We start from the raw sequence: 18,915 nt of genomic DNA on the forward strand, positions 1-18,915 counted from the left end.
GCTTTGCCGATTGAGCGGTCCTATCCATGGTTGACAAATTATACACACGTGTCAAAAATGTGTTTGAGAGAAGGTGGGGTCCTAGGGTACAAGTGGGTCCATGTTAGAACATGTCTTAAACCCAAAAATAGGGCTGACAGTACTCTGGTTGATGTGAGTGGTCGACCAGAGACATCAACCAGAGATAGTCAGTAGCTAGAGGAATTTAAAAGAAAAAAAAAATGGGGTTTTGTATGGAAATTTTTTATCACTTAGAAGAAGAATTGGGAAATGGTTTCTTCTAACAAAATGAATCCCTATGAGTCTAGTTTCTAAAAAATTCAAGAATCAAAGTAAATGAAGTTTGGATGATGGAGTTATGTAATTTTTACTAAACAGGGGTCAATCTGCTAGAATAGAAAATTTTGATCTTTTGACAGAACATATCCCCCAATTTGATGTAAAATTTAACTTCACTTATAGACATAATTTGAAAAATTACATTTCTATACAAATGAAAGCTTTATGAGTCTATTTTCTAACAAAATTAGAATCACCCAATTCAGAGTTAAAAAAAGGGAGATATAGCTTTTACAATGCCCAAAGGTCATTCAACCTTAGACAACATTCTCTGGTCTATGGAAGTGGTCAACCACTGGCACAGTCCAGAGGTTTTGCAGTAGCAAAATCAAGGGCAAAAATAGGGTTTTGGGAGCAGTTTTGGCTTGGATTTGTCCAATTGAAAATAGGGATGGTGTCTGGGGCATAGATTATTCAAATTGAACCCAAATATAGGTTTGAGAAATGGGTAATTTGTTGAACTGAATTAGGGTTGGGTGTATGCAATACATTTTGGTTCCAAGCATAAGGATTTAGCCATGCATGGCTGGAATTAGTTTCTACCAGTCACAATTCAGTTTATATGGTTAGGATTGGTTGTTAATTTGATTAGAACATGGTTAGGTTTAGACTACTAGGTTTGGATCATGCATGCATGGGTAATTGAGTCTCAAATTCATAAATTGCAAGCTAAATTATATGTAAGCATGGTGAATAACAGCTCCCACACTTATCAATTTAACAATTCAGTTTGATTGTGACCTAGGAAGGATTTGGGAATAGGAAAATAACTAGGTTAGGGATTATTTTAAAGGTGAGATGAATCCTACCATGAATTTATCCATCAAAATCGAAATTGGGAAGCATGGTTTTGGTCTCAACAAGGATTTTAGAATAATCCAAATAGATGGAATGAAGAGGTAGGGAGAGAGATGATTACCTACTTAGACTAGCAGCCACAATTTCTTCTTCTTCTTTTACTTCTCCTTTCTTCTTCTTCTTCTTTCTTTCTCTCTTCTTTTCTTTCTCTGCTTCTAATGATTGTAATAGTGTAAATGAGTTTAGAGTTTAGTTTTGTTTATATAGGAAGTGGATTAAGAGTCTATTTGGTTATACCCAATTTGGTTCAAAACTGATTAATTGGCTGATTTAGTGTATGTGGGTTAATTAAGCGGGCCACACATACCAACTATTACATCTGCACCCGGACTTGCTATTTAATTATAGTTTCTCTCTCTTGTGACGTGTAGATACTACTGTCGTGTACGCTGGGGAACTGCTTTTGCTTGTGGTCAAACTCAGCTACAAGATCATTGACCAATTCACAGGTCTACCTGTCGAAGAGAGGTTCCTCTACCGACAGTGGGGGAGATTTGTCGATGGTGATTTCTTCGACCACCCTCCTAGCACAAGTCCCCGGAGTGAAGAGTACCGGAAGGCATTTCCTATGTCCCCACACTTAAACACCTCACTCAACGATGAGCTTAGCGTCGCGATCGGAAAACTCTTCGGGATCACGAAGGACATATCGTGACGGTCGAGGGGTAAGATACTGCCCTGAAGAATGTTAGTGTATCCTCCCCTTTATGGCTTTGAAGTGTGGGCCAATGCCAAACAAACTTTCCTTAAGGTTCTGCCCTTACAGCAGTGACGGAGTCACGAACGGACTCACAAGACTACCTCCGTCCGTGCTATTTTAGGCTTTTGGGTGTTTTCCTCATGTGGGGCCCACACCCCTTGCCCCAGGCATCATACCTAAGCACCCAAACAAGGTGGACCCCACACTTGGTCTCCTTGAATTTTGCATGTGCCATATAGGTGGGCCCATTGGCCTATAGTGGCATTTAATTGAATCTAACTCTAAGGACCCTAAGCCAAACAGGCCCTAAGTGGAAGCAAGTGTTATAAATGCGTAGCCCAGCCATTTATGGCTCTTTCACTTCCTCTACCAACCTAAAACCGTTGAAGGCTGAGAGGGTTTTGAAGGAGGTGATTGGAGGGAGCTATTGGAGGTGGAAGCCATTCATTGGCTCATCAAGTAGGTAAATACTCTCCCCTTCTCCTTCTCTTTCCATTTCAAAATGGAAATCCCCTATGGATCGATTCCAACTTAGAGTTTCCTGTTGGAAACCCAATACCTCTCTTTGGTTCCCTAAATAGAGACCTATCCCTCTCTCTCTTAATGCCTTTTATGATTTGAATGGCTTGAACTGCTATTCCAAGTCTTAAGACCTAAACCTAGGGATGGGAAACCCTGGAGATGGTTCCAAATCCCTTTAATCTTCTAAGGCCCATGTTGGGCTAGGTGCTTTGGACCCCAACGAAGTTTAAGACTCACCTCCCTAACCCTAGGAACCATGTGGTCTCATGTATGGAAGGCTGGAGATGGAAATCCTTCCAAATCTCGAAAAGAGATTCGATAGATCCACGAACGGATCCATCATCGTGGTTTTGTTCGTTGATCCATTCGGTATAATCTAGTTGACTGGTAGGGACGAAGCCAGGAACGGACTCACCGGGTAGTTTCGTCCACTCTCGAGAATGTCTCAGGGTCCGAACGGATGCACGGACGGATTCACCTGGAGGTTCCGTCCATGAATCCGTCCCACCTATTTTCACTATATGCTTGGACGAAGCTAGGAACGGACTCACCTGGTTGCCTCCGTCCCTACGTCCGTCCGTGCTGTCTTGACTTAAACCTCAAACTAACTGTTGGGATCCATCATGGGACCCACCTATACTCTTCTAACACTATTCTCACACATCCCCAGATTTTGTAACCTATGTGGGAGAGCGTGTACCAAAGCAAATCCTATTAAACACCCCAAGCAACAATCGAACAACTAGTGAGTGGGTTTTGGGTGATGTTTGGGTTTGTTATATATACATATATATACATAAATCATATAATTGCTCGTGCTTGCATCCATTATGAACATGCTACATCCTTGCATATGAACTATATTGGTTACGAATGGATGTGATGTGGATATTGTTGTTTTACATTATTGTATTGGGTTACGGTGCCGGGTATACTGGTGCCGGAACCCCAGAAATGCCTATGAGATATCTTGATTGCCATCCTACCCTGTATGCATCGTGCCGTGCTGATACCCGGGTACTAGATGGAATGGGACGTTGATGCACCCTGAATACCTCTCGGGACGATAGGACTTGCATGTAGTATATCTGCGGCTAGGATTCACTTCCCTATGCTACGACCCTTACCAACAGGGGTTTAGGTGTTGGGTGATCGGGGCTCCTTGTTGCCTGTGGGGGAGAGAGGCCAGGTCAAGGATGACCACTGATCATCGGGGTCTGCCACTGGGTGGTCTTGGAGGCTTCGACCGGCGTAGGCTCCCTAGTGATAATAAAGGTTTTATTGTGGCGATAAATTAAGTGACCCACAGTATCTCCTGAGTTATCATAGTTGCATATACCCGACTTAGACTGTTTGTTAGGTAGAAAATCTATTAACATTACATTCATCATGGACTATGTGTGATTGTGTGTTTGTGCATTCCCCTTCCCCTCACTGGCTTAGTGGAGCTAACCCCCTGTGTACACACTCTTTTAGATTTTGATGCAGATGGTGGATACCTGGTTGGTCTCAAGGCCCAGCCAGCGGATTATGGTGGTATTGGCATGGAGGAACCCGAGGCTGTGTCGGAGGAACACGGTGACGGATGCCCCTGTGACCATTGTGCCTACAGGCCATGATGTTGTTGGGGATAATTCCCTCTTTTGATTCTTTTGGGGCTTTGTGCCCATTATGAACATTTGTCTGTAATACTTTATATTCTTTTGAGTAGTTACGTCATGGTCAGTCAGCAAACAGTGTTAAACTATTATTGTATCACTTAGTCAGCTGAACATATAGTAACTGCTATTTATGTCGCTTCCACTTGTAATTGCTCTATTTTGAATGGAATATTCTTTCCTTTCCTGTAAATTATAATCATTATGCTTGTCCTTGACTGTTGACTATGGACTGGGACACTGTGTCATTGATCCTGGTAGGAAAGGGGATGATGCGTGTCATCCTAGTCACCCCTTGACTGTGCTTTATTCCTATCTTAGAATGGGGGCGTGACACCAACGTTGTTGGGGGAACATTCCAATTAGATAAATGGGATGCGGTAGCAAGATCCCTGACTCAAGGCATCAGGTCCCGCACTCCCGAGACAAAAATTTGCAGTAACAGTAGCTCTGATCGACGTAAGTGGTCGATCACAGGGATCCACTAGAGTGTGATCTTTATGTTGTTCAAGTGTCGGAACACCTCGAGCTTTGGCGGTTTCACATATTAACACATTCCCAATAATGTTTTCATGTCCCAAATACCCAAAACATGGTCAAGGTCGCTTACCAAGAATTGTACATTTATTTGTGAATTTTGCAATTGCACGGGAGAGGTACGTGTCGTTTTGCCGACAAGTGGAAACTTATAATTGGGGTTCTTTCTTCTTGCTCGAATATTTGGTTAATATCCCATAACGCACAAGTGGCTTATGGTTTTGGGTTCTGGACCTACAATTGGATTCAGGTTAGGGTTTGGATTCAGATCTGGATCCGCATCCGGATCCGGATTAATGGACTTACAATCAAAGTTCAAATTAGCCCGACCTTTTGGGCACGGGTGTAACACTTTTAATCATTTAGAATGCTGTCAGGCCTGTGATTCTTATTACTTTTAAATACTTTTCGGTTGTGGGGATGATGTGTATGCTTTGAATCTCACTTTTATAGTTGATTGTCATCTGCAACCTAGTGGTCTCTCTCTAAACCAAAATTTAGAAAGTACAACCTGCAGGGGTTTGATGAGAACTGGAGCACTGATTTTGGAGCACTGGTTTGTTCATTTTGGTGATGAGAATGCTAGAGTTCTACAAGAGTGATATTAGGGTGGGGTTGCAGAAAGAAGAAGAAGAAGAAAAAATGGTATTTTGGATACAAAACTCAACCAAAGTTCGGTAGGGGCAGAAGGAAGAAAAAAATGACATTATTTTCTAGTCCAACCATAACTTAATACTTAGTTGGAGTTTAAAAATGATTGAACTGGCAACAGGGGGTGGGGGAAGGGATGGGAGTTGAGACTGACAGCAAGAGTGGGGGCGGAGTTGTAAAATGAAGAAGAAGAAGAAGAAAGAAGAAAAAAGGGGGCAAAGTTGTCTTTTACATTTTAAAACTAACACCTCATTGACACTATCAGCCTTCATGGGTGTGGATGTAATTGTTCAAACTAACACCTCACTAACACTGTCAGCCTTCAGGGGAAGTACATTAATTTGCTCAATAAATAGCACTCTTTCGAATCTTCAACATCCCCATGGCTTCATCCCACATTGATCAAATTGTTTAAGCTTTTTCTAAAAGCAATCATTTAAAATTCAAAAGATAGAATAAGTTTATATTAAATAATTATTTATACATTTTTATATGAGAGTAGATTTTTTAATACATCATTTTACATGAAAACAGTTTAGGAACCGTATAACCATTTGATAAATAGTTCGATTTTGATTTCTACCTTTGACACCATGAATCGAATTGAACCGTACCATTTAACCAAAACCAAACCGTTTAACACCTTACTGACAAACTGAGCACCTAAAATTAAGGATAATATAACACTCTTTATTTGATTAATCAAATCCTCTCTCTCTCTCTCTTGTACTTCTATTTATGCCTAAAAGTAATTGATAGTTGAGAATTAGGATGGCATAGGTACTTGTCCAGTGGTCCTTTCCGGCCTATAAAATAAGTTTTTAATTGTAGGTTTTGTTACTTTGAGGCGAGAAAAGAAACCATTAAGTGTAGCTAATTTTCACTTAACATGAATTAAAAGCTTTCATGATTGTTCATACAAGAGTAGTAGTATTAAAAGATTTAACTGCTTTTAATAATAGTGAGGAGTGTATGAACAAATTAAAGAAATATTATTACTGTGACATTGGGATTGCAATGCACATGGGAACCATAGGGCCTTAACATTCAAATATTGTAAAGATTTTTATTTTTTATTTTTATGGGAAGGATGGGTCCTCTTCATTGTTTCCTTCACCTCTTTGTATATGGGATGTTGACATAAGATTATGATATTCTAGTAATTCAATATTTATATCATACCTTTTTTTTTATAAGAATATTTATATCATACCTTATGGATATGCTATGTGAAACTATTTTATGAATTATTAAACCTAACCTACATGTTATCGACATAATGATCCCAATTATTTTATTGTGGGGGGACACAGTAGACGGAGGCGAAATGACCGTCCCATCCCTATGAAAAGTAGAAATCCAGCACTCACAAATGCCACAGCGCATGCTCTCGTTGGTTATCGCACACGCATGGCCCCTGTGCTCCCCCATAAAAAAATAACAATATTTTTTATCAGATATGATATGAATATGTGACTTAGGGATCTCACCATGAACATAGTAACTATCAATAGGTGTTACATCGGATCTTTATCCCCTGCAATTTTCTGTCCGGTCCAGTTTCCCTAGTGCCCTAACGAGGTGGGGGGGGAGGGAGAGACAATAACCATTCCACCCCTGTCCGAACACTCTGCTCGGGTGGGGTTCACCCCCTCTTAATATTATAGACACTAAGGAATTGGACTGGACAGAAAATTACAGGAGATAATTTTCCGTGTTACACCCACTTGTTGATCCATGAATTTCCAATTTCATTCTAGCTAGCAAATCGAAACCGTTACAAACTTAATTAAAATTACGCATACTAGTTGACTATTAGATATATCTCAAGTCTTTCAAGATTCTTATAATTAAAGATGATTGATCATAATGCAGCATTATTAGCTAGTACGACCGTACAATAATATTAATTTGTATGGTAATGGATGCAGCCAAATGACAAACCAACCACCCTCTTGGGTGTCAAGTATGTTAATCTCGATCTATTGCTGCAAATGTATTATATTATTAGATTAATTTAGGGTCTACATCAGCTGTATATATGCGAATCGTTATCATCTGTTGTCTGCTGCCCGGACAGTAGAGTATTGTCCCCTCACATGGGCGCGAAATGATAATTTAACCACTTTGTCCGAACACACTGTCTGAGAGATGGTTAAATCGTCATTTCGCGCTCATGTGAGGAGACAGCACTACAGCAGAGGATAAAAACTCGTATATATGCTCAAGACTTGGGGCTACATCCTACTATGACCTAGGCCTATAAACGGATCAGATTCGGCTCGGATACGGATCGGATGTAATCGGATTCGGATATTTTCTGGTCGAATACAGATACTTCTAAACGGATTCGGATGGATTCGGATGCGAATCGAATTCGGATTTTCGACCATCCGTTTACACTTCTGCCTTGTGTAACCCGAACCTTCCTCCCCCTAGTAGATACAATTCACTCTCAATCCATAGTTTTAGATCATGATTCTCTTCTCCTCATATTCTAGAACCTGTTGAATCTTCAAAAACCCTCAAGATCGTTATTTACTTAATTTTTTAAATTAAGTATTCGGATTCGGATTTTTATCGGAGTATTCGGATTTTTTTCCGGGTATCTCTAATCGAATATGGATGCCCCTAAATGGATACAGATGCGGATCGAATTCGGATTTTCGATTATCCATTTACAACCCTTATTCCTACATCTATTGTAAGGGTATTGTTGGTCAACTGAGGTTTAGGTTGTCATTGTCAACAACTGCAGATATTTCTGATGGTGTACAAGTGCTCTACTTGGACACGGACACGGACATCAAAAGTTGTGAAATCATAAGTTTACGTAATGACTGACAGTGTGTTAGGAGTCAGATTTGAAAGGCATAACTGGATGGATCAATCATCACTGAAAATGTAGTTCGTCGAGTCGTGATTCCAACACAACGATTGGATTTACGTTATTTAGATGTTGAACGAGAGAGTTATGGAGGTTTTTGTATCGTCACACGAAAATGGAGCGAATTGAGAAAAGATTGAATGGTTTTGGACAAATTTAGGGAGTATTCTGTTAATTTTCCAGGTTCCAGTAGCTTGACACCCTCCTTAGCCCTTATTCTCTCCTCGACTGAAAAAAATGAGGCAAAAATTCATTTTTTAATGCAAGATTCCATTTGGAGCAATGTATTTTTTCGGGGAGGATGGAGCTCAGGTGTTTCTCTGACACACTGAATCAATATATCAGCGGCCGATACTAAAAGATTCCAAATAAATGGAATCTGTTCAGGCACGAATGCGCATGCATGGAGAGCGGAAAAGATTCCATCGCTCATGACAGAATTTGTTGGGCGTATCAATTATCATATCCTACCACTTCACCAGATCGCAAAGTTATTGCATGCAATGCGTGAACAAATGCGACACATATAGATTCTGTTTCAGCACGTATGGTTGGCTGAGTGAGTTTGAGAAGGTTTCAGCATTTCGCAAGCCTCCATTGATGTTTTCTCGATTCATGTGTAAATGGGGATGCGGGCAATGTACTGACAACACTTGAAAGACGCTATTAAGTGTGGGATTAACCTGTTGGAGGTATTCTACTATTTTAAATCTCTATATTTTAATTTCTCTGTATTTAACGTGTTGAAACCCTAGACTGACTGAAACCTGAATTCCAATATTTGATACTGATTAATTGTAACTTCTTTCAAGTGGGTGCTTGATTGGAGAAGGGGTTGTGTTCCCTCGTTTCTGTTGTTACAGAAACCGAAGCAGGGGTTTTTGTTCTTGGGTTGTAGTGCAACCAAAGTTGAGTAGTGTATAATGCAAAATACGAAACCCTAGTTAGGGTATTGCACAGTGGACGTAAGTATCTTGCCAAACCATGTAAAATTCTATGTCGACCATTATTTATTATTATTTTCATTGTATTGGAGTGTGTTAGAGAATGAGATGAAGAGGAGATGAGAGACGAGACAACAATATTTTACGTGGTTCGATTTATCAACCTACATCCATGAATGTAAGATGATTCCACTATGTAATTGGTATTGAGATACAATTCTTATTTATAGAGTTATCCTCAGACAGATAGGGAGTTGATAAAGGATTTGTGATAGAGGTTGATTGAAGATTGGTTCCTCTATACATGGAACGGTAATTGTCACACCCCAAACCCGACCCCAAGAAAGGTCCGATAAGTGACCCGGATACCTGACGTATCCAATTACCTCTAGGATCCAGATGCGGTAAAATACACCACACAAGCCCCACAATAATGATAAAGAATTAAATAAGATAAATAGAGTGCAGCGGAAGGATTCTATTTACAAATATTTACAATTTTGATATTCCCATAACCTAGATTGCATACATGCATAGCCCAGAGGTATCTCGTAAGAATGACTAATATTTATAGTGGATTCTTATCTACCAAAAGGATATTATAAAAACGTCAAAAAGAAGTATCCAATATCATGTCATGTCACACAGCAGTACAAAAATTACAAGCACAATTCGAATCATGCCCCTCTGGATCCAAACCAGCATAGTCAATTCCACCATCATCGCTCGACTCTAAATAATCCTCTCTGACAACGTAATATCCACCGGCATGATTATCTAAAAGGAGTAATTCCACGGGGGTGAGCTCCATTGAGCCCAATGAATGAGGATAAACCATAGAAGCAATCGCAAAGTACTTGATCCTAAATGCATGAGTCAGCTTTTATCTTTTAACCACCTAGCATCAATGACTAAGTCTCTAAGCTTATGCTACAGTAACAACTCGAGAAACATATACAACTTCTTCACATCAATCATCGTGTTGAGACCTCAATTGTTACCCTGGAGCCTGTATAGGTCATGGCATCGCATATCACTCATTGGTAGACCCCGATAGCCAAAGTCAACCCTACACTAGACAGATGACAATTCCTCAGCCAATTGAGAGCTTTGACTACCCAACACCTGAATCCCTGTTGGTAAGAATTGTAGCATACAGGAGTGTGAAACCCTAGCCACATGCTTTCTATATGGCATTGTATAAGTTGAGTGGTGCCAATCGCATCCCATACTACGGGCCACCACACACCTCATTTTCAAGCCGACTACGGCATCTAGTCTAACATTTTATTGGCATGCTTTCCAACACACCATGATATCTCAACATTATCCATAACCATTTCCATATACACAGACAAGAATAGAAAATAATTTAACAAGTTCAATTCTATTAATGTGATTTAAAACAAATATCACACATGCATGCATGACATTCAATATGCAAATAAAGAAACATTCCCAAAATTTCAATGTTTATCTGATCATGTCGTTAAGAGATAAAAAATAAACCCTAAGTAAACTAATTAGAATAGTGATAAATAGGGATCGAATCCACGGGGAACTGAAATGCTAAATTTACTAAAATTGATGTGAATGTTGTTTTGAAAATCAAATTTGCAAAATTCAAAATTAAATTAAAACTAATTAACAAAGAGGTGAATTAATGAGAAGAAACTATCCTTAGGTTTTGAATCCGTTTTGGCATTATTACCTAATTTCTGACTCATACTCTGGTTCACTAGAACTACAAGTTCCAATGCAACCACAAAAAGAAATATGATTCTAGGCTACCCTAACTATAACCTATCCTGTCAAACACTATTGTCTATCGCTTTCGCTTAGCATGCTTAGTTTGATTTGTTAAAGGCTATTGTCAGTGTTTGCCAAAAATCACATACAAAGAAACCATTGTTTGAATAGAACAAGTGAATCACAGAGACAAATATTCTAAATTGATTTAACTATTAAAAATCTTCCACAAGGGAAGGGGTCTTTAACATCAAACAATTAAGTATGCTTTACAACTAGAAATCTAATAATAATCAACCAAAATTTCATCTAAACCTAAGGATGGAAAGGAGACTAAGCCACTCATAGTATGAATCAACAGGAGGACGCTTTAGAGATGATGACCCATGGAGTCAAAACGTAAGAGGCTGAATTGATGCAATGTTGAGCGATGGTGCTCAATGGAGGCGCTGGATGGAGGTGTGCTTCACGATCTCTACGAGTTGCTGTCCAGGTAGAAAACGTTGGAAGAAGAAGAAAAGGTTTGAGAAGAGAAGAATAATGGTGGAAGAGGGAAGGGCTGCTATGCTAGATCATGGACTGAGAGCATTAGAGTCTAGTCCGTAAGAACCTAATAAGAGTAAACAAAAAGGAACAAATAAAAATAAAGCGTGAGAGAGATGGAGAGATAGAGGAGTTGGGATTTGGGGATAGAGAGAATCGTGTGGGGATTGGAGAGAGAAAACATGAGATGGGTGAGATAGGATCATGGAGTGCTTTGGGGAGAGAGAAAGGAGAGATAGAACCGGAGAGGGTTTAGGGAATCGTGTAGGGGTTTTGGTAAGGATGTTGATGAGTCATAAATCTCCCCACCAACCAGAGGTCGCCACGTAGATGTGCTGAGGCCAAATCCCAGGACCGAGCTGAGCCATCCGAGACCGGGCCGAACCTTTCACCCGGAGAGAGGCGGCATTTCATTTCTTGCCTGGCCGAGCACCCGGTGTGCGGTGCTACACCGGCGCGGAGCAAGAAAGCGATCTCCCCAACATGGCCAAGTTCCATGGCCGAGGCTCAGGCCTGCCGAGCCTTGAGCTGAGCCCACACAAGTTGGTCATAGATAGAGTGCCATGATTCGGCCGAGCTCCTGCATGACCAGAGGCAATGTCCATGCCACATATGCCGAGGCCGAGGCCGAGAACCGAGGCCACGGTTGTCCAAAGCCGAGCACTGAGGCCACAGCTATGACCACCCGAGGTTGAGACCAAGGCCTAGCACTGAGGCCACGACCGTCCGAGGTTGAGCGCCGAGGCCTCGGCAGCCCGAGGCAGAGCCCTCCCCAGAAGCAACAATAATGGCCCACCCAGGGAATCGAAGCCACATCAACATGCCCCGATAATTACGGGATAAGAATCGAGCTTCGATCCCCACCACAATACAGAGTTACACTCCAATAAGGACTCTTACCTTAGTGAGAGTCCGACCTCGAAAATAACTCTCCACTCCGCCCCGCGCGGAAGAGCCCTACCAACAGAGGACTCTTACCATACAAGGACTCCTCCAACCACCTCACCTTATTCTATAAATACTCAGGTATGGAGCTCAAACGCTCATCTCACTTTTACTAGCTGTTACGCTGTTGCACTGGAGACCTAACTCGAGCGTCGAAGAATCCTAGGCTGGAGCCACACCGGCTCTCTTGCGCTCACTCGATTTTTGTAGGCTCTTCCGTGGACGAACCGGGCGATGGAGGTTTTCACATGCAACAGATTTGGCACCGTCTATGGGAACGACGTCAACTAGTCATCGTCATTTCTGCCAATCCAAGGTGCGAAGACAATGGTAGTGCAAACAAGATCAGGACAGCACAGCTCCGCCACTGGCGGGGATGAGCCGCAACCTGATAGGCAGGCGAGACACTCGCCACCCCCTGAAACATCGCGGTAAGGGGCGACCGGAAGACCCCCACGAGGGGGAGGAGCGCAGGCCAGCGCAGGCACCACGGCTAACCCGATTCCCCCGGTGGATGGTGGAAATGGCAGAAGTGTGTTGGACACGACAACAGAAGGACGGCCGAGGGCCGATCCGAACCATCTAGGCTGAATTTACCGTTGCCACCACCCATGCCGGGAAGTTTGGATTCGGAAGCCCCGGAGAACAATCGACAAGTCATGGACGTTCAGCTTCAACTGCTGCATACCAACGAGATGCTACGAACTCTCATGGGATAGATGGCCCAGGGCGGGTTGCTAGGCCAGCCACCAGTCGCACCCCCTTGGCGCTAGTGCTCATCAAGGGAAACTTGCAGCAGAATGGTGGTCGGCGTCTGGCCGAGCCGAGCAGCTTCGTCTCATCCACCCCGTCAGAAAACTCCTCCCCCGCGTCCTAACAGGAGTGCTCGGCTGGATGAGCAGGAGCATCGTCAAAGCCCGAGGGCAAGGGGAGAGATCGAACCAACGGCATTGGTAGCGAGAAGATCGATATTTTTAGGCCGGCTCTGAGAGGACGGACAATCGAGGGCAAACCGAGAATAACAGGAGGTAGCCCCCCGACGCCGAAGCCCGCCTCTCTGAGAAGAGCAGTCGAGAAGCCCCCGTGGGTCCAATTTCCAGGTGGAAAGAAGAATAAGGAGGGGTGATGCTGATCGAGCTGACCAGAATGGCTGACCTCATTGGGACGATCGAGCGAGCTGATCCCGAGCTGAGGGGCAGAATGGCCGACCTCAACCGAATGAAGAGGACAACTTGTACCGAGCTGATGAGCCGAACAGCCGAGCGCCCAAAACTGAGCTGGAAAGGAGGCTATGAGAGTTGGCCGAGCAGGTTAAGGGACTGAAGAAACAGGTGACCCCGGACGCCTACTCACTGGTGGGGCAGCACCCTTATCCTCCCGAGATCATGACCGCGCCATTGCCCATCGGGTTCAAGCTGCCCCCCTTCGGCCGGTATGATGGAACCACGGACCCAACAGATCACATCAATTACTTCAACGCGATGATGACTATGTACGGGGGAATAAAAATTATCTCTTATCGGGCTTTCCCCTCGTCTCTCAAGGGCGCGGCGACCTCATGGTTCTCGTGGCTGCCGTTGAACTCCATAACAAGCTTTGCCTAGCTCTACCGAGCCTTTATGACGCGCTTCCAGAGTAGCATGAAGCACAAGAAGACGACGGTCAACCTCCTTAGCGTGAAGCAGCGGGATGATGAGTCGATCCGAGCGTTCGTCCTGCGTTTCAACAAAGAGTCCTTAGACATCAAGGATTTGGATGAGGCCACGACCCATACTGCGATGAACAACGGGCTCTCTGACATGGAACTCATCAAGGACTTGGCCAGAAAGCCGACAAACAACATGGCCGAGCTCCTGGAGAGGTGCAATGAATTCGTAAACATGGCGAAAGTACTCCAAGCTCAGAAGGGGAACGAAGGGAAGGTTGAGAAGAAAAGGCCGATGACTGATGATCGTAAAGATGAAAAGCGGCCCAAGATTGACCGTCGAGCCAAGAGAACCGACTGAGCTTGGAGCCCCAATTACACTCCTTTAAATACGTCGTAGAAGGAAATCTTGATGCAAATACAAGACAACGGGTACATCTGCCGACCTCGACCGATGCAGGCCAGGTCATCTCGGAATCCCAACAAGTATTGTCAATACCACAAGGACACCGGTCACGACACCAAGGATTGTTATCAACTGAAAAGGGAAATTGAAAAGCTGATTAAGGCAGGGCACCTGAAGCAGTATGTCAAAGGAGGTCAGGAAGAACGTGGGGGTTGATGACCTGAGGATTGCGACAGGAGAAAGATCGAGTCGAGGACAGATGGCCGAAGGGCCGGGCACGACAATCCCAAGGACCAAATCGAAAAGAAAGGTGATGGATCAGAGCCGAGCAATGATAAGGGATCCCCCATATACACTATCCTTGGAGGGCCCGGATAAGATTCTACACGGAAGGCCAAGGTGAATGCGCGGTTCATAGGGGTCACAGAGATGCTGAGCAAAAAGCCAAAGTCTGAAGCAACAATCTCCTTCACCGAGGCCTACTTCAAAGGTATAAGTCTGCCTCACGATGATGCTTTAGTGGTGCAGGTGGAAATTGCATGGAGACCCGTTCATTGGGTATTGGTTGATACGGGCGCATCCGTGGACCTTATGTCGCTAGACGCGTACCCACAATTCGGCTTTGGCGATGATGCACTCAAGCCGGAAGGAACTTCCCTTCATGGGTTCTTGGGGGCCGCCGCTACAATCAAGGGCTCAATTGATTTACTAGTCATGTTCATCCAAGCTCCATGTCAAAATCCAATTCAAGTTCATGGTAGTACGGTCGGTGGTGGCTTTCAACGCCATACTCGGCCGCCCATCACTGACCGCTCTCCAAGCCATAATCTCGCCGATGCATTTGAAGATGAAATTCCCCACGGAGAATGGCATCGAAGAAATCCGGGGTGATCAAAAGAAAGCCCGGGAGTGCTACGCCGCCTTTGTCAACCCAAAACAAGGGGAATGTCCGAGGAATGGCAATGTACGCCAAGCACCTCCCTAAAGACCAGTGGGATGGGCTCAGTAAAAGTCTGAAAGGCGCGGAGGGCCTGCAAAGACCTCATCCCATTCTCCCTCAGCGACGAAGATCCAACAAAGATGGTACAACTCGGATCATTATTGAGCGAGGAATAAAAGAATCTGCTCAAAAACTTCTTGAAGGTGAATGCCGATGTCTTCGCCTGGTCAGCTGCCGACATGTTGGGCATACCGAGGCACATAGCCAAGCACAGACTCCATGTGGATCCAAGCCGAAAGCCAATTCAACAGAAGAGAAGGAATTACGCCCTCAACCGGCAAGCCGTGATCAAGGAAGAAGTAGAGAAGCTCCAACGATCAGGGTTCATCCGAGAAAAGAAGTTCCCGACTTGGTTGCAGAACGTTGTTATGGTTCCCAAACCAAACGGAAAGTGGAGAATGTGCGTTGATTATACCGACCTCAACAAGGTATGCCCGGAAGACGAGTACCCACTACCTCGGATCGACCTCTTGATCGACGCCACTGCCGGGCATGAGATGCTGAGCTTCATGGATGCGTACTTCGGCTACAATCAAATTCTAATGCATGAGGATGACGAGTCCTACACGGCTTTTCGAACCGACCAAGAAAGTTTTGCTACAAGGTCATGCCGTTCGGATTGAATAACATCGGAGAAACATACCAGCGGCTGGTGAACTACATATTTCGTGCCCAAATCGGCAGAAATATGGAAGTCTATTTAGATGACATGTTGGTTAAGAGCTTGAAGGCCGAGCATCATTTGGCCAACCTGGAAGAGGCCTTCGGCGTGCTCAGGAAGATCCAAATGAAGCTGAACCCTGCCAAGTGCGCTTTCGGCGTAACCTCGGGGAAATTCCTTGGCTTCATGGTCTCCATACGAGGTATCGAGGCCAACCTGACAAAGATTAAAGCAATTCAAGAGATGAGCACCCCAAGGACGATCTGAGAAGTACAAAGGCTGAACGGATGAGTTGCGGCACTAGCATGGTTCATGTCAAAATTGGCCTACAAGTGTCTCCCATTCTTCAAAACTCTGAAGAACATTCGAAGCCCGAAGGATTTCAAATGGACCGATGAGTGCCAACAACCTTTTGAAGACCTGAAGAAGTACTTGGAGAATCCGCCTCTACTCTCCCGACCCATGCCTAAAGAAGAACTTCAAATTTACCTTGTCGTGACCCCGATCTCGATCAGCGCGGTATTGGTCAGGGAGGAGGGCTGAGCACAAAAGCCCATATACTATATTAGCCATGTTTTTCGTCGATGCTGAGACTAGATACTCCAAGTTTGAGAAGGTAGCATTTGCCCTTGTCACGGCTGCTAGGAAACTGAAGCCATTCTTTCAAGCTCATCCAATCACGGTGTTAACCGATCAACCCCTCAAGAAGATACTACACAAGCCAGATGTGTCGGGTCGGTTGGTCGCATGGGCAGTAGAGTTGAGCGAGTAATACATGAGCTACCAGCCAAGGATGGTGATAAAGGGACAAACTCTGGCAGATTTCATAACGGAATGCACTATACCCGACCCCGAGGTTAGGGATGCCGAATCAACGGTAGAGACTGAGGTCGAGCCCGAAGCTGAACAATCATGGATCATGAATGTTGACGGTTAGAGCAATTCTAGTGGGTGTGGAGAGGGCTTGATGTTGGTTAGCCCCTAGGGTTTCCGCATCCAATACGCCTTGAGATTCAAGTTCCCAGCCTCGAACAATGAGGTCGAGTATGAAGCCCTCCTAGCCGGGCTCCGAGTGAGCAAGGCTGTAGGCGTCGAGCGACTAAAAGTACGAAGTGACTAAAAGTACAAAGCGACTCCCAACTTGTGGTCAACTAAGTCAACGGTGAGTACGAAGCTAAGGATGAAAGAATGATGGCATACTTGAGCCGAGCCCGAGCACTGATCTCCGAGCTCGAGCACTTTGAGATGACTTGAATACCGAGGCAAAAAAATGCTATAGCTGACTCCCTCTCACGGTTGGCCAAGGCCGACCTCCCGAATCTAAGCCGATCAGTATACATAGAGATTCTTGAGAAGCCATCCTTACAAGAAGAAGGTGTCAAGCACATCGAAGAAGACAGGCCGACCTAGATGGACCCAATCATCAACTATTTGGAGAACGAACAACTCCCGAAGAATCGAGATGAAGCAAGGAAAGTTAAGATCCAAGCGGCATAGTACATAATGGTCGACGACATATTAGACAAGAGAGCTATCTCGGCCCCTCTCCTCCAGTGCCTTGAGCCAAAAGGGGCTGAGTACGCCTTGGACAAAGTGCACGAAGGAATATGCGGGAGACACATGAGAGGCTGAGCATTAGCATACAAGATACTTCGACAAGGGTTCTACTAGCCGAGAATGCAAGAAGAAACCATGAAGTATGTGAAGACATGTGAGAAGTGTCAGCTCTTCGCACCAGTACCGAGCCGACCTGCAACGAAGCTGACCTCTATGCTGAGTCCGATTCCTTTTACTATATGGGGGATGGACATTCTCGAAGACTTTACCCCAGCTTCTGGAAATAAAAAAATACGTGGTCGTGGCCATTGACTACTTCACCAAGTGGGTTGAGGCCGAGCCCTTGGCCACCATCACTGAGAATAGCATGGAGAAATTCTTCCGAGACAAGGTTATCTATCGATTTGGGCTACCCAAAGTACTCATCACTGATAATGGTGCGTAATTCAATAAACCGAGCTTCTGGGAGTTTTGTAAGCACTTCTACATCGATTTTTGTCCTGTCTCGATAGCTCATCCACAAGCCAATGGACAAGTGGAAGTGTCAAACTGAACACTACTTGCGGGGATCAAAAGAAGACTGGATGAAGCCAAAGGAAGGTGGGTGGAAGAGCTCCCGAGCATCCTTTGGGCCTATCGGACGACAGTGAGAACACCCACGGGAGAAAGCCGATTTTGGCTAGCATACGGCACTGAAGCCCTCACCCCAGTAGAGGTCAAGGCCTCATCGTATCGAGTGCTCAACTTTGGCGAGAAAACATATGAAGATGGACTCAGGGCCAATCTTGATTTCCTCGATGATGTTCGAGAGAGCGCTTTGCTTTGGAACACAACTTACCAACAGAAGACGACAAGGTACTATGACTCGAGAGCAAAGGAACATCATTTTCTCCAAGGTGACCTCATCCTAAGAAAGCTCAGCGCGTCCCAACTAAGACAGCAAGGAAAGTTAGTGCCAAATTGGGAGGGACCGTATATAGTCTCTAAGCAAATCTGCGCAGAGATGTATCGCTTGAAGACTCCGGGGGGTAGAAGATACCGAGGCCTTGGAACTCGAAAATTTTGAAGAAATTTTTCCAATAAGTATTCTATTCAGCTCGGCTCAGTCTGAAGAAATCTTTTCAGTTCGGCTCAATCCAAACACTTATGTACTCGGCTTCGGCCTCGGCTTTGAAAGTCAATAAATAAGGATTCTCCTCCCTTCCATAGTTTATTTCGAGTCTAAAACATGCCGAGTCATAAGACCAGTCCTCATAGACTGGCTGACGTAGAAGACTGACCCTCATAGGTCGGCAGACAAGTCATAAGACCAG

At 44.2% G+C, this 18,915-nt stretch overlaps 1 long non-coding RNA gene across 1 annotated transcript; it reads left to right on the forward strand.

The window, feature by feature from the left end:
- Positions 1 to 10,699: 10,699 nt before the first annotated feature.
- Positions 10,700 to 10,992, forward strand: LOC122660495. Its single transcript, XR_006332700.1, has 2 exons — positions 10,700 to 10,919; positions 10,963 to 10,992. It is a non-coding gene; the product is annotated as an uncharacterized LOC122660495 (long non-coding RNA).
- The last annotated feature ends 7,923 nt before the right edge of the window (positions 10,993 to 18,915 follow it).

This window comes from Telopea speciosissima, chromosome 4 (genome assembly GCF_018873765.1).
Source record: "Telopea speciosissima isolate NSW1024214 ecotype Mountain lineage chromosome 4, Tspe_v1, whole genome shotgun sequence".
Classification (NCBI taxonomy): Eukaryota; Viridiplantae; Streptophyta; class Magnoliopsida; order Proteales; family Proteaceae; genus Telopea; species Telopea speciosissima.